Source organism: Mixophyes fleayi, chromosome 8 (assembly GCF_038048845.1).
Source record: "Mixophyes fleayi isolate aMixFle1 chromosome 8, aMixFle1.hap1, whole genome shotgun sequence".
Classification (NCBI taxonomy): domain Eukaryota; kingdom Metazoa; phylum Chordata; class Amphibia; order Anura; family Limnodynastidae; genus Mixophyes; species Mixophyes fleayi.
In genome coordinates this window covers 114913805-114930892 of record NC_134409.1, presented here as the reverse complement: position 1 = coordinate 114930892, position 17088 = coordinate 114913805, and the positions used below count along the sequence as shown (strand labels likewise).

General features: G+C 39.5%; 1 protein-coding gene across 2 annotated transcripts in view; it reads right to left on the bottom strand.

The window, feature by feature from the left end:
- CACNA2D3 (calcium voltage-gated channel auxiliary subunit alpha2delta 3) overlaps nt 1-17088 on the bottom strand; it is a 790245-nt gene that overhangs the window by 603179 nt on the left and 169978 nt on the right. The gene's annotated exons all lie outside the window — the stretch shown is intronic.

Genomic DNA, 17088 nt, shown 5'->3' with positions numbered 1-17088 from the left:
TAAGGAGCAGGTGCAGATAAAGAAGAAATTGTAAAGGAAAAAAGTTTCATTTTTTTATTGCTCGATTGCAATACAAAGTTAAACTTCTGTGGCACTGAAGTTAGCATTGCTGCCTCATAGAGCTGGGGTCATGGGGTTTCCTCACACACTCCATAGGTGGGATAATTGGCTGCTGATAAAATTAAAAATTAATATATATATATATATATATATATATATATATATATATATATATATATATATATATATATATATATATAGATGCATTCAAAATGTGTGGATAATAGTCCTTGTTCACACCCCAACACCTCCTTCATACAAAGTGGCAGCCTCCTTTTAGAATTCGGATGGTAAACTGATAAGAAAATCTACAAAAAACAAAGCAGAAGGGACAGGCGCCTATGGTGTAGTATTTAGGTTAAATTAGTCCCAAAATCCAAAGTGTGTGCATATATGTACCAGATGTCAACTTGAAAGCATGCTCATCAATATACAGTGCCTGGGTGCTTCACTGTAGTCATATAGATCCACTCCAGTCTTGTATGAAGGAAATATAAAACCATATAGTGCAGTAATGTCATACAGGTAAAGTCACTATCTACCCAGCAACCTTAGATGGTGCATACTAGAAATATATCATAAAGCGCCTATCTGTAAAGTTTCTTTATGTAGCTGGAGCTCTCCTATGTTCAATTCACAGGTGCACTCACACTCTCTATCATATATATATATATATATATATATATATATATATATACATACACACACACACACACACACCTCTCTCATTCTGTACTATCTCGTGTAACCAACTGTCTTCAGGTAGCATTGGATTTCCCAATGCTACCTAAAGCTCAACATTCCCAAAACAGAGATTATTATCTTCCTTCCTCTGCTTTATTCCCCCTTTCGACTCCACCTTAAAAACATTACCAGAATACGCCCTTTTCTTACTCAACATGGTACCAAAACTCTTATCCATTCTCTCATCATCTCCCATCTTGACTATTGCAACCTGCTGCTATCTGGCATTCCTGACACCCATATATCCAGACTTCAATCCATCCTAAATGCTGCTGGAAGAGTGATCTTCCTCCCTCACCGCTCCACATCTACTGCATCACTTTGCCAATCACTACACTGTGTCCTCCAGAATCAAATTCAAATTACTCACCATTACCTACAAAACCCTCAACAACACTACCCCTCCATACATCTCAAGTCTCATATCAAAATACTCTCCCTCCTGCCCTCTTAGATCTACCTCTGACCTGCGCCTTGTCTCCTTTCTGATAACCACCTCTCACTCCCACCTACAAGACTTCTCCCGTGCTGTTCCCCGCTTATGGATCTCCCTACCACACTCAATCAGACTTTCCCACAGCCCTCAAATCTTTAGATGCTCTTTGAAAACCCATCTCTTTTTTAGAGGTGACCTTATCCTTAATAACACTATTCACACTAATGCATCCTCAAATTTGTCCCAATCTCCACTCTGAACCACATTTGCTCTTCTTGTTTCTGCTGTGCCATCTTCCACTTAGAATGTAAGTTCTCTAATGAGCAGGGTTCTCCATTCCCTTTGTTTTCATGTCTGCATTTATTTTGTCTACCTTGTATAATCCTGTTTTATGTATATACTGTTTTCCCTACTATACGGCGCTGCGGAGCACTGTGGCGCCTTACAAACCTACGATAATAATGATAATAGTAATTACACTATTTTGCACATAAACCTATCTCTCTTACTAAGAGACAAAGGGCTAGATTTACTAAGCTGCGGGTTTGAAAAAGTGGGGATGTTGCCTATAGCAACCAATCAGATTCTAGCTTTCATTTATTTATTACATTCTACAAAATGACAGCTAGAATCTGATTGGTTGCTATAGGCAACATCCCCACTTTTTCAAACTCGCAGCTTAGTAAATCTAGCCCAAAGACACCATATTGCACAGGAAGAAAAGGCTCAAAGAGCATCACAGTATTTTTACAATGAGATCCTCCTAGTTGATTTCTCATTATGCTACACGTGTGTATATATATATATATATATATATATATATATATATATATATATATATATATATATATATATATATATATATATATAAAAAAAAATATATATATATATATATATATATATATATCATTCCTGGGATTTATTTCAGATTTCAGTAATATGAAGTGAAAATACTGCATAATTCACTCATCTTTCTACTTTTGGGGAAAAGAAAAACCCCAGTTCTAACAGGCAAAATAGTAAAACCTGATGGGTTATTTAGAAGAATACGTTGAATATTAGTGGAAGGGCAAAGTAACACAACACATATAACCTTGTTTGACACGGAAGTCCATTAAGAAATCGTAGAGCAAGAAAAAACAAATTCCCTAAGGGGTTTTGGTAAATGACCTCTTCATTCTGCAAGTCATTTACTAAATATAGTAGATCTATAAATTGAAGAGCAGGTCACAGGAAAAGCTTTCTTTAATGGGGTGGATTGTACAGCCTAATCATTTACTTGAAAAACAAAAAGAAAAGTCAATATTTTTGTTATTCTTAAATAAACACACTGAAAAAAACATCTATTAAACAAAGGTTCTCAAAATATTATTATTGCTTATCAGAAATCCCACAAAATTGCAGTTATAAAATGTATTTTGTGGTAAGTCATATTTCTGCCGTAAATATAGTAATATAGTAAATAGTCGTAAATATTGAATTATGCTGCAGAGCTGGCAGACCAGCTCTAGTCACCCCGTGAGTTTCTCCAGGTATTGGGGAAACTACAAGCCCCAGCATGCTTTGCCAGCAGTTAGCCAGCTAATAGCTGGCAAAGTATACTGGGACTTGTGGTTTCAAAAGATCTGGAGTGCCAGAGGTTGGCTAAGCCTGTGGTAGATTCTTGGGAGGGTGGGACACTCAGTTTTTCTGTCTCTTCCTCTCCTTTCATAATGGCCACGGTTGCAAATCATTCAAAATCACCACAATTCACTCGATTTAGGAATGTTTATGTAAAAGTCATCTCAAAAATGGTCCACATTAGAGCATTTTTATTATATCCTTTGCAATGTAAACAAGTATCTTTAAGAAAGAAATAAAGCTAACAAATGTGTTTCTGATGGAGGCTTTTACAGCAGATTAATAATAGAAAAAAGCTGTTTACACTTTACACACACATGAAAAACACAGATAATTTCAGGGCTTTTTTATATAAAATGGTGGTATGTGCATAGATGTGTTGTAACCCAGAATAACCAATTACAGTCTAACTTCGTTTTTTTTCTAGTTAAGTTTAGATTTAAAGCAAATACCTGATTGGTTAATATGGGTTAGAGCACATTTGTGCTTATAGCACAACTTTATTAAACAAGAACATACTTCTTTTGTTGAATACGGGTATAGCTACACTCTGCATATACTACACTTGCCGTATTGAGATAGACATAACACACAGCAGATACGAACAATACATACAGTATGTGCTAAATACAGTACCAGTAGAACGCACAGAAAAAAGAAGTATTCAAAAAATGTTTTTTTTCTTAAGCACCCCCCCCCCCCAGATGAAATACATTTATCAGGATCTTATGAATATGAATGTCTACATGAAAAAACAGACAGTATTTAACTTATGTGCAAAACAATATCCTAATTTGCACCCCTTGCATTGAAACATGGTTTTGTCCAGGAGACTGAAATAAGAAGCTTCTCAAGTTAAGATCCTTAATGAATCAGGCCCCTTAACTTGAGAAACTTCTTATTTCAGTACACTGAAATTTAAAGTTGATATTTGTGTGCTATGTGAAAAAACAGTCAGTATTTAACTTATGTGCAAAACAGAATACTAATTTGCACCCCTTGCATTGTACCATTGGTTTTGTCCAGGAGACTGAAATAAGAAGTTTCTCAAGTTAAGATCCTTAATGAATCAGGCCCTTGAAGTTCATTTTATAATCACTTTTCTTCAAAAACACTTCTATGTGAAGCAAAGTTTATATTTCCAACTTGATAAATATTATGAATGGAAGCAGAGATAAGGGTACAAGCGGGGAAAATACTGATACGGGTAAGAATAGGACAAGCTAGAAAAATCTAAAAGGCAAATTTTCCTAATGTTCATAGGAAAAATATTTTACATTCAGTTTAAGGGGAAATGATTTATTTATGAATGGATCATAGACAGTATTTGCAACTCTGTGAACACTAACACAATTTGAATAAAACAGCAGTTTGAGATGATTTGCTCCAGCAAGATGCAATGTATCTGTCTCCCCTAATTCTCTCTGAAGAGTAAACAAGTAGCCTGATAAATATACTACAAAGAGAATGATTTACATAAGATAACAGTAAACCGTTGCACAATACCATTAGTCTCTTCCAGATAAAGAGTATTTTCACTTTGTTACACAATGTTTCTTATTAACTGCAGATATTTTCAGATGTGCCTTTGGCTTCACTTACAATCCATACACCTGGAACGCAGCGAGCGATGGACATATTCATATTTAACGATAATCACCCTGATCATGTTCCTGTATTGTTTATGCTAAACAAATATAGGCAACACTTAGTATTTAATTAACCATTTTGCTGGGGAACTAAAACTTCCATCTTTCATAGAATCACAGCTGGAACCTTACTTACTAATACTGTGATTTATTTTCTGACTTATCTTCAAAAAAGTAAAAAAAACTATTAACTATCAACAATGATTAACAAATCACTGCTTGGGGTATTCTGTGTAAATAAGAAATGCAAATCATTTTTGTTACTTTAATATCGTATATGGTTGAGCCCTAGTTCAGGCCAGGCAAATACAGGTATTTCCATTTCACTCAATAATATCTATATATATATGTATGTATATGTATATGTATATATATATATATATATATATATATATATATATATATATATATATATGTATATGTATATGTATATGTATATATATATATATATATATATATATATATATATATATATATACATATATATATATATATATATATATATATATATATATATATATATATATATACACATATATATATATATATACACCTCTCTCTCTCTCTCCCTCTCTCTCCCTCTACCCCTCCCTCTCCTCCTCTCTCATCTCTCTCTCTCTCTCTCATCTCTCTCTCCCTCTCTCTTCCCCTCTTTCTCTCCCCTCTATCTCCCCCTCTCTCTCTCCCTCCCTCTCTCTCTCTGCCTTCTCTCTCTCTCTCTCTCCCCCTGTCCCTCTCTCTCTCTCCCCTCTCCCTCTCTCTTCCCCTCTTTCTCTCCCCTCTATCTCCCCTTCTCTCTCTCCCTCCCTCTCTCTTCCTTTACCACTCTCTCTCCCCCTCTCTCCTATCTCTCCCCCTTCTCTCTCTCCCTCCCTCTCTCTCCCTCCCTCTCTCTCTCTCTCCCCCTGTCCCTCTCTCTCATCTCTCTCTCCCTCTCTCTCTTCCCCTCTTTCTCTCCCCTCTATCTCCCCTTCTCTCTCTCTCCCTCCCTCTCTCTTCCTTTACCACTCTCTCTCCCCCTCTCTCCTATCTCTCCCCCCACTCTCTCTCCCTCCTTCTCTCTCTCTCCCTCTCTCTCTCCCCCTGTCCCTCTCTCTCTCTCTCTCTACTCTCTCTTTCTCTCACAGATTTTTGCAAATTTACAGGGGAACCTCCTCAACAAAATGTGTACAGCTCTGTATATGCACAGAAATACGTTGGTTTTGCCTGCACTTTTTTTAAAGACTAATTTACACCCATTTTGCAACAAACTCTCCATTACCCTGTACATTTTTAACAACACCATGGTAGCATTAGTTCCTCCTTACGTTTATTGCTAATATATTGATTATCTTATTTCAAACAGCACATTGGTGTTCTTAGATACATAGGAATAGACAAAGCTATGCATATATAATATAAGTGTATACGTTTTCAGCAGAAAACCAGACTCAGCTATATGAAAGCTCATTCTTTATCACACAACATATGGAAGATCATTACTAGCAGCACAGTGGTTGGTAAATTGCTGGAAACTGAAGGAAAGAATTACATTAAAAGCATGATTGAAATCTCACCAACACGAGCGAATGAATATTTTTGCATCATGATGAAGACAAGACTAGAGAGACACTAAGCACCCTACACTACTGGGCAGCAATTGTGCAGTGCTTGTATTGTACATTATCAGTGTGTTTTGAGATACTTGCATTGAGATTTATTGTACAGGCGAATTATTTAATCCAGAGAAATTCTCTTAAAGTCTCTCTGGAATTTATGATTTGTACACCACCGATCACTAAATTAAAGAGACCAGTGAAGAAAAAATATATCCATGGGGCATACTTGCCTGCTTACCTACTTTTGACAGGCTCCCTCCGGGAGATCACTGAAGAGGGGTGTGAAGGGAGGGCGGAAGGGGTGGGACTTTGCGATTTGCGTCATTTGGGCCCCATCCCCAGTGATGTATGCCTGCTTGGGGACTTTTTACAGTGACCATACACCCCTCCATGCCGGCAGATGCGGGAGAATTGCCAGATTCCGGGAGACCTATCCGGAATTTGGGAGTCTCCTGGACATTCCGGGAGAGTTGGTGTGTATGCCCTAATATTGGGAAGTTCTCTCGGAACCCCGGGAGTGCAGGTCTTTCTCCCAGATCCTGCGTACCTTATAGTGAATTCCCAGGACAGTAGCCTTGATGACTCAATAGTGGGGGATTCATGTCATTTTGGCTCCCTGTAACATGATGACAAGTGGGGGGGGGTTAAGGAAAATGGCTGCAGGGGGTATTTTTAAAATAGAGCAGCTTTTGGGGGGCATAATCTCATGAATGTGTGGCGGTTAAACGGATGCTCTCTGTAGTCTCAGCAATCACTAGGGGCCTTCATAAAAGGATCTTAAATGAAGAGGATTCTTATTTCAGTCTCCTGGACAAAACCATGTTACATTGCATGGGATGGAAATGAGTGTTCTGTTTTGCACATAAGTTAAATACTGCCTGTTTTTTCATGTAACACACACATTTCAACTTTAAATTTCAGTGTACAAATAAGCTATCAAGTATTTGTGTGCTACATGAAAAAACAGGCAGTATTTAACTTATGTGCAAAACAGAATACTAATTTGCACCCCTTGCAATGTAACATGGTTTTGTCCAGGAGACTGAAATAAGAATCCTCTTCATTTAAGATCCTTAATGAATCAGGCCCTAGAATACAAAATATTAGTGAGAGGGGGCTGGTAGAGGTTTGTATTTGATTGACCACAAATATTCAGATATTGCTTATATATGCCTGTACAATGGGGTACTTTTAGTTGGCCATAATGGAGTGTTTTGGTTTAACTAAAGGGCCTAATCATTCAGGGTTTGTTGACATTTGGCATTATAATAAATTTTTGCATTTTCAAAACAGGACACCAACATTCCAGAAGCCAGCGAGAGGATAACAAAGCTGCAAGAGAGAAGAGCAAGAACAGGTAAGAGATAATGGCACAATCTGTCTAAATTTTAATGCTGGAGAATACACCTGAACATTCATATTCAGGAGTGTTCCTACTAGAGATGGGCGGGTCCGGTTCCCAGAGAACCGAACCCACCCGAACTTTGGCTATCCGAGTACCGAGCTGAGGAGCTCGGTACTCTCCTGCCCGCTCCGAATCGAAATCGAGGCCGAAAGTCATCATGACGTCGTCGGATCTCTGGGCTCGGTTCCCGCAATACTTGATGATTATAAATACACGCCTCCACAGCAATCCATCGCCATTTGACAGAGGGAGAGAGCAGGGTGTAGTCACAGGCTGATTAGAGCAGGGACAGAGAATACAATATTCTTCTTGCAATTGCTCTAACAAAAATCGCTAGAGAAGAGAGGAGGATAGAGGTTTATAATTTTGTTTTAATATTTGGCACTCCCCAGTGCTTTTGGGGTGTCCCCCATAATTGTGCATAAATATTTCTGGCTGTCAACAGTCAGATCTGTCAGCAGTATCTGCCAAATAATTTTTAGCACTCCTCAGTGCTTTTAGGGTGTCCCCCATAATTGTGCATAAATATTTCTGGCTGTCAACAGTCATATTTGTCAGCAGTATCTTACCAAATAATTTTTACCACTACAAGTGCTTTGCGCTCAGAATGGATTCAAAGCAGTCCACATATGATCAGAATGAGCAACCAGGTTCTGTCATCAGTCATGATGTTAGTGTTCCCAGTACGTCATCTAGGCAAGGCGATGTCAAACTACAGAGTGTTTCGAAATCAGTCCAAAAAACAAAATAAATTATTTTTTTTTACTGTGTTGAAGCGAAAAAGAAGTGTTACTGAGCAAAAGTTAAGTTCCGATAAAAAAAAAATTGCCAACATGCCATTCTACACACGCAGTGGCAAAGAGAGAATGAGGCCTTCACCTTTGCCTATTAGTGGCAGATCCCAAAAAGTTACCGAGCCTACAATTGGTGCACAACTACTGTTACGCGTCAAAGCCGAGCTGCAAGATAACAGTAAGGCATTAGAGGATAATGTTTGCTCTGAATCAGAAGTTACACCAATCCCTGTGGAGAGTCCATCCAACAGTGGGATGTCTAATCGTGAGCATTCTGTTAGTGTACCCATAAAGAAGGGCCCTTTCAGCAGTTCTGCTGATGTGTGCCTGAACAGCCCGAGTGTAGCCGGTGATACACCAAGTGAGGATGACACTTTGTCTTTAGAAGAGGATGTGGGGGAGATTTGGGTATCCGACGATGAGTATGCGGTTGATTGTGTAAGTCCTGCAGCAGTGTGGCACAAGTGGGAGCAGTTCTGGCACGTGAGGTTCTGGCACCAATATGCACTTTCCAAACACAAGCAGGGATGACGCAGGTGGAAGACCACAACAGTTTGACATCTGGGCTGGTTTGAAGGATTTGTCAAAAAAATGTGTGACCTTGACTATAACTCCAACCAATCCTACTATTAACATGCAAAGGATGGTGGAGGGCCTATCAGGGATTAAACTGTATTTTTCCTAATTTACACTAATAATGTTTGGGGGTAATATACACCCAAAGACGAGTGCTCAATTGCTAAGAGTCGTTGATGAAGAGGAAGACAAGCAGGCTAGTCTGTAGAATTTGCAGGCAAATTGTGCTGCGTTATATAGGTAACACCCAAAGAGAAGAGCTCCATTGCTCCATTGCTAATTGTAATTGCTGAAATAGAAATAATAGGGCTGACAGTCTTGGTCTAAATCTGCAGTTACATTTTATTGTACCATAGCTCGCTGCGAAACAGGAGAGGTGGCAGGGTTTAGTGATCATCTTCTTCAAACAATACTAATTCATCCCTCCATCATATAAATTTGTGTAGTATGCTGTAATTGCTGATAATGACCTTCCAAAGGGAATGACTAGTTGATTTTAGGGCAGAGCTGTCACGATTTTTGGGCAATTCTTTTACAGCACAGCAAATATAAAAATGTTGAGCGGACTCATCTGCATCACCACTGGGTGTCTTGGGAAAGCAATTTATTTTACAACAAGCAGTTGCCAGAGAAACTGAAGGAGAAGACGTCCCAACAAGATGTTGATAAGTCTGGGATCCTTGCAAAGAAAATTAAGTATTTAATCTACAATTAAAATATAGTTAGCACATTTACTTTGTTTTATTGCACACTATAATTTTCTGTAGCACCTTTTCAAAATGTATTATTAAGGCAATCACTTGACTCAAGCTAACCGTGTCTGCACTTTCTTCACAGGTAACTACTTCGCTGGACTAAAGTATATTCCCCTCAAATGCTAGTCTTCTTGCAGCTGCTGCATTCTCCTACATGCTGTTGCAGAAACCAGAAATTGACCCTAAATGTTTCTGGACACAAACAGCATCTCCTGCATGTCATTTTTAAAAAGTTCTGTAACACCAAGTTGATAGTGTGTGCAAAACAGGAAATGTGATGGAATTCAACCCCGCTGTAATGCTTGACCAATATTGGGGTCGTAATCAGAAATGACATATCCTCAGGAGAGTCCAAGCAGGATTAGCCATCTTTCAATGACATCCCTTAGTTTTTGGAACAGTTTGTCAGCTGTATGCCTCTTACTGAAGCCGCTGATACACAGAGTAGCCTACTTCTCAAAAATGTGACGTACCTGGGTACATGCTGCTGCTGTCCATGCTGGGGAAGGCGAATGACCAACCCAGTGGGCTTTCACAGTCCTATAATCTTTAGTTTGCCCAGTTCCGCTTGTACACATATCTGTGGTTAAGTGTACAGTGGGTAGAATGCCATTTTGTCGCCCAATAATTAAATTTTTAGGAACTTTCCGGTACAGGAGAGAATTAGCTTTTCTAGTAAAATGGTATAGTGATGACATTTGCTAACAGGGACAGAACACCTCAATTAAATGTCTTAAGCCAACTGTATTAATAGTGGACATTGGACGCAGATCTAACACTAGCATAGTACCCAGGGCGTCTGTGATCTGTTTTGCGACTGGGTGACAGGTTTCATTCTTGCTTCCTCTTGCAGAGGATTGTTTAACTGCCAATTGTTGGTTCAGGGGATATTGATTATGAAGGTGTTGGGGGGGAAGATTGCAGGTGCTGGGATGTAGATGAGAGAAGGGAGGTAGATGATGATGGACTGCTTGTTGTATTTTTTTTTAACTGAAGTTTCTGATTTTCCCAACAGTTTTCCAAGAACTCGCTGAAAAATTATGAAACATGGATGAGGATCCCAGATGGTTAAGGTCCCTACCTCTACTGAGTGTGGCTTTAAAAACGCTACAAATGAATAGACAACTCTTGCCAGGATTTGTGTAAAAATAATTCCACACTTAAGAGGTGGATTTTTGGTCTTATGCCCAGGCATGACAATGGCCTTTTTGTTATCACTGGCAAGAACTGCAGCAATTTTTCTTTTCAAGCGTATGAAAATCATATTGTGACATAGGAGGTGTTCAAAATTGAATAAAAAATGACTGCAAATTAGTGTTACTGAGGTTAATAATAATGTAGCTACAAAATAATACCTAAATTATGTTATTTTAGCACCAATAAATGTAATTTTTTTAACAAATTGCAAAACAAAACCAAACAAAACCAAACCCAAAACACACAAGGGCGGTTTTGCAAAACCAAAACCAAAACACGACGGTAATACAGATCCAAAACCGAATCCAAAACCAAAACACGGGGGTCAGATTTACCATCTCTAGTTCCTACACACCTATATTTAGGCGGTGGGGTGCTGCTGCCATATTAGCCTAGAGTGGCCGGAACCCTTAATCGGGCCCTGGTGTTCACAATGCCACAAGATCCTATTCATTTTAAATTTTCAGTGCTACTAGAGCAGGCGCTGACTGTAACCTTCCTAAAACATATATTGAGAATTACATCCAATATCTAGAACAAGGATAGTGGTATTATGCAAGTAACGATGTGAATGCATAAAACAAATAGATATTGGGAATTAGATCAACCATACAGAAACAAGGCAGGTGATACCGTGCTGTTATCAATACTCATCGATTAATAGCAACTAAGAATTATACCCAATATCAAGAATAAAAGAAGTGCTACTTGGAGATGGTTCATACCGTGGCCGGTAAGACAGCCTGGCAATGCTGGTCCATCTACTGATGAGTGTTTCTGCATGCACACTAAAGACCCAGTTTGCTTTTCAGTTCCCAGACTGAAAGCTCAAAGGGGGTTTCACTGCAGATGTGCCAACCCCCACCCATCTCATGTCAGAAGCACAGAGGGGAGCCTCTGGAGTTGACGTCCAAACATACCTTAATTTGTCGGAAAAAAAAAAACCTTTATAGATTATAAATAATTTCTTAAACCGGTTTTTTGAATTTTAGATCAGCTGCAAAGATTCAAACTTAGTTTGAGAAAGTTGAACAGATTTGACCATGTTTGAGCTTAACTGTTCTTAGCGGCAAACGGTGAACAATGTCGAACACTGTAGTGTTCACTACTCAAATTTAAAAAATATTAAAATATTTTTTATTATTTAAAAATATAATTTAAATAATATTCATATTTATAAATAATAATACTTAAAAAGAGTAACTTCAAAGTGAACCGGGAAACTCAAAAAAGAGCAGCAATCCCCAAATATGAATGGCAAATATCATCATCATCATCAACATTTATTTATATAGCGCCAGCAAATTCCGTAGCGCTTTACAATTGAAATATCAAACGCAAAGGGCGAACACAAACGTGAGCCACAAATTTCAAACCGAAAGTTTGAACCAGATATATTGACGACTGTACCTCGATCAGTTTCTTGGCCTTCGAATAGACGAAATCTATGGAATTTCAAAACGGTTCAAAATTTTAAAGCATCTCTAACTGTCAACAGACCCAATTTTTATAGTCCCAACTGTTCACACCAAAAAGGGGTGTGGTTAAGTTTGAAATGGATGGGGTTTGGATAGGTCAAGGTGTCCCAATTTTACCAATCGGCAATGTTGCCAGTTATGTGAGACATGACCTGAGCTACGTTTAAAACCTGTCTTAGATGGCCCCCGAAATGAAGATTACGATTTCATAGTTACTACAAACAACTGGAGAGGACACACTAGAGGTGTATTGCACAATGAACATTGCTTAGAAAGGAGCTGCAGATGGTGTACTGTATATATTTAGAGTAATTTTGCATTTGAAAGATACCAGTTCAGGACACAGAAATTTATCAAGCTAAGGAATAAGTAGATATGTCTCAGAATTAATGCACAAATCAGCACATTGTAAATTCAAAGAACAAGAGCAGAGTGTATGTGTGTCTGGTTTCTGTGCAGTGTATGTCTATCTTAGTACAGTGATTGAAGACTGTCTGGGTCTCCAATGCCCCTTACCTTACAGACCAGGTCACTCTGTTCCTGTCTAGCAAATTAGACATCTATCTAACACTTGGCACTCCCTGTGACGAGAGTCACAATGTTTGATTTTCTTGGCCCTGATCTATATTCTGATTGGCTATTGGCTTTCATAAGCAGCAAAACATATGCACACCCATTTGTCAAATTGTAATTTAGATGTCAAATATTTCATTGGACACATGTTGCCAATTGCATCGTAAAGGATATTGTGAAATAACATTTGTATTACATTTTAAGCTGTGCTGTTACCACATAGGTTCCATCATTCTCTTCAATGCAAATAAAGTTATAAAATGCTTTCATATATGCTAACATTTTAATACAAGGATAAAATAAATTCTTTTGAACAGTTGGTCAAGCATTGAAAAAATAGGAAAATTTCCAGGGACTTGGGATCAGGGCCAGCAGTAGAAATTTCGGGCCCCAGTAAAGAAACTCCATGGGGTCCTTTCCATAAGCCCCTGAAGGGGGCAGAGCCACATCAGGTTGGTGACTACTCCCAAACACAGACAGGACTTGGACCTCGGTACATTGTAGCTGCCCCCCCTCGACGCCCTTGCCTGGGTTAACTTATAATTAACATTGATTTCTTAATTGTCCAAACTTGTGACTTCACATCATCCAAGCCATCTGCTTGAAGAGATGGAGACCTCCTCACTTAACACCTTTTCTGAGACACTGCAGATGTTGAATACCAAGTTAAAGGCAGAATAAAATGCTACCGCGCATCTTTGGGACCGTACAGTTGCCGTGCTACGCAGAAACAAATTGTTCTTTTTAAACAAGAATGCAGGTCTTACATGAAGTGGAACAATTAATTTCACGCTTGTCATCCCCACCTCGATGGAAAGTTGATTTGAATGAGATATTGGTGGCACGCTGAGCATGCAGTCTGGGGCCAAGTGGCCTGACACAGTGTGATGATGACTTCCAATCGTAAAACAATCCATCAATAAGAGTAATTGCGATATTGATCAAAATGGCTGACTGTTTTGGACCAGAATCCATCCTAAGAAGTCGAAAAAAGTAGTGACGTCTAATGAACTATTCTATCGCCCGCATTTACTGCATGTGAAACAACTAATTACCCATTGACTCCAGGGTTCTGCTTCAACGCTCTGCACTGGGATTATTGGCATGGAGAGAGCAGGCTGGCTGAGTAAATGAAAAGATAGGACCCTGTGCAAGTTTAGAAAAAAAATACATTATCTGCATCAGCAGAATTCTCAGGAAACTTAAATAATGCCCCCACATTCTGCTAATCAGAGAATGTAATTATATTTTGTATTACATTGCTTCTGGGTGATAAGATGCATGCCTGGTGAAGACAGCTCATTTTACAGTGGCTGGTCTTACAGTATTTTGTGACAGAGAAGGATGCATTATGGTTATTATGGTAAACAATGGAAAAGAATTAAGGCATTAGTGTGAAATGTGCTTGCAAAATGTCACCCAGCGGACTGCAACTTCTGCTGAGGCAGCTCGCCTTTGTCATATCAAAGTCTGAGCTATATAATATAAAGTGGAATGCATCACTCCATCACAGGCATGTACATTTACTGATTCAGAGTTGGACACAAGTCAAGGTCATAGACGTCAAGTTTTATATGTATTTAAAACATCAAATAGGAAATTTAGTTGACAAAATTAAAAGCAGAAAGTTGATGTTGTCCTTCTTACCCCAAAGCTACAGTTATATTGGCCGTCTTTCTTTAGAATCTACTACAATGGCTGCTGCTTTAATCTCCAAGACTGGGTTGTTTCAGAGAGGTTTCTCTGGCCCTGGTGCAGGGTCTTGGGGCCCCCTAACCTAGGTCTAGGAGGGATGTGACTGCGAATCAATAGGAAGGTACTGGTGTGCACAATCGGGTGTAGTACCTATTAACAGTACTGACTACCCCAACACAGAGGACAACGCCTTGAGGAGTCCGACTGATTAGTACACCGACCTGCAAAAAAAAATACTTACCGGAATGCAGATTACTATAGATCACGACTCACTGTGTTGCCGGCTGGAGAAAATGATGTCATCAGCAACCGCGACTTGGCTTAAAGCGGCGATGGATGGACCCGCCTGTCATTTATGTCATGTAAGTACTATTTTAGGGGTTAAGGGTGTTAGGGATATTAGGGTTAGGAGTTAGGGTTAACCCTAATCCTTACCCTAACCCTAACCCTAACCCCTAAAATAATACTTACATGACATAAATGACAGGTGGGTCCGTCCATCGCCGCTTTAAGCCAAGTCGCAGTTGCTGATGACGTCATTTTCTCCAGCTGGCAACACAGCGAGTCGTGATCTATAGTAATCTGCATTCCGGTAAGTAGTTTTTCTTGCAGGTCGGTGTACTAATCAGTCGGACTCCTAATGTCACTGTGTTCTCTGTCGGGGTAGTCAGTATCGTGAAACTCACTACCACTGGCACAATCAGTTTGCCCCTATATATGATCCAGCACACAACCTATCTCCTTGTAAAGTTTTTTTTTACTGGAACACTCTGCAAAAGAGGAATTGTGGGGTTTTAAAAGCACAACTTTATAGCGCCAAAAATGTCTGCACTATTCCCATACATGTCAACATTTATTGTCTCCCCCCTGGGAGATCCCGAAGGTGAGGTCAGGTGGCAAGTGCAGGAGGGGGTATGGTGACCCAATCACGTCCCAATGTCCCCACCCCAGTATGAAATGCCAAGATTCACAGCAAGGTGAAGCGTGGGGTGGTGACTGGTGACACAAATAAGCCCAACTCCACCGGATGTCGGAGGTGCCTATTTCTTCTCACCTTTCCTAATAGTCCCAATTTCATGAGAACTCCGTCAATTTCTGCAGGAGTCCACCAATTTCTGACTGTCAGAAGAGGTGTGCCTACTTTGTCAAGTAATGAAAGGGTGTAATAAGGAATAGGGACTGATCTGTGTGGTTTTGGGAGGGTTGACCTATGTTGGGAGATATGGCTGAAAACACACTTAGGAACTTTATGCCTCAGTGATGACATTTATAAAATGTTTAGAGACTGATATCCCTCACTTCACATTAACCTCTTAATCAGTGGTCAAAGTGGAAATTTAGAAGTGGCGGTATGAAAAATGTAATGGGAATATAAGTGAATGGAATTTAATAGTTTTACAATGAAGGTAGTAGAAGTGGTGGTGTGACATACCACTGTATACACCCCCACTTCGACTACTGCTTTAAATAATTATTTAATCTGAGCTCGCAATCCAGGATCTCCATCAGCACACCAGACATACCAGGAGCTGGCCACCATTACAGCCTGAGAATCCATAACAGGCACCTGAGCTCAGCCAAACAAGGAGGGTGGGCAGGCAACTTCTTGAACTCAAGAGAATGGTTCACTCCACGCCCATCAAGCTTTTACAGTCATGGCCAAAAGTTTTGAGAATGACACAAATATTATTTTTCACAAAGTCTGCTGCCACAGTTTTTATGATGGCAATTTGCATATACTCCAGAATGTCATGAAGCGTGATCAGATGAATTGCAATTAATTTCAAAGTCCCTCTTTGCGATAACAATGAACTTTATCCCAAAAACAATATTTCCACTGCATTTCAGCCCTACCACAAAAGGATCAGCTGACATCAGGCCAGTGATTCTCTGGTTAACACAGGTGAGAATGTTGATGAGGACAAGGCTGGAGATCACTCTGTCATGCTGACTGAGTTAAAATAACAGATTGGAAGCTTTAAAAGGAGGTTGGTGCTTGAAATCATTGTTGTTCCTCTGTTAACCATGGTTAGCAGCAAGGAAACACGTGCATTTATCATTGCTTTGCACAAAAAGGGCTTCATCATCAGCAGCTATTTATATAGTGCCATTAATTCCGCAGCACTGTACAGAAAATTCACTCACATCAGTCCCTGCCCCATAGGAGCTTACAATCTAAATTCCCTAACATACACACACACAGACAGAGAGAGACTAGGGTCAATTTGATAGCAGCCAATTAACCTACTAGTATGTTTTTGAAATGTGGGAGGAAACCTGGCCGCCCGGAGGAAACCCACGCAAACACAGGGAGAACATACAAACTCCACACCGATAAGGCCATGGACAGAAATTGAACTCATGACCCCAGTGCTTTTAGGCAGAAGTGCTAACCACTAAGCCACCGTGCTGGCCGGCAAGAAATTTGCTGCTAGTAAGATTGCACCTAAATCAACCATTTATCGAATCATCAAGAACTTCAAGGAGAGAAGTTAAATAGTGGTGAAG